This window comes from Penaeus monodon, chromosome 19 (genome assembly GCF_015228065.2).
Source record: "Penaeus monodon isolate SGIC_2016 chromosome 19, NSTDA_Pmon_1, whole genome shotgun sequence".
Taxonomy (NCBI): domain Eukaryota; kingdom Metazoa; phylum Arthropoda; class Malacostraca; order Decapoda; family Penaeidae; genus Penaeus; species Penaeus monodon.
This window is the reverse complement of record NC_051404.1, coordinates 47,881,163-47,881,505: the sequence shown is the minus strand read 5'-3', so window position 1 is coordinate 47,881,505 and position 343 is coordinate 47,881,163. Positions and strand designations below refer to the sequence as shown.

The window sequence follows — 343 nt, the reverse complement described above, 5'->3', positions numbered from 1 at the left end:
TCATCTGCTTTCAATAGGTTATTAAATACTGTTAGTTTATGAAATACAAAAATGACTGTAGGTGTTTATGCATTGATCAGCATTTTACCTGAGCTTACAGATTTGCATAGACAGAGGTATTCACATTTTCTAAAGAAAGTTAACTTCTCCTATGCTTCAGTTCAGTGCCCTCGCAGACTAGGACAGGAGAGAGGAGTTAGATTCTCTAATTTCTAGTATCAAATGTCAAATGATGTATTGATCGTTTTTCTTCCGTCGTTGGCGATGTTCTTTTGTTTAAGAGTCCAAAGGGCGCCCGTTGTTCACATAGGTATACACAGATTAATGAGAATAAAAAAAAAAG

General features: G+C 35.6%; 1 pseudogene; it reads left to right on the top strand.

The window, feature by feature from the left end:
• The window catches only part of LOC119585282, a 4,490-nt pseudogene that overhangs the window by 730 nt on the left and 3,417 nt on the right, over window positions 1-343 (top strand).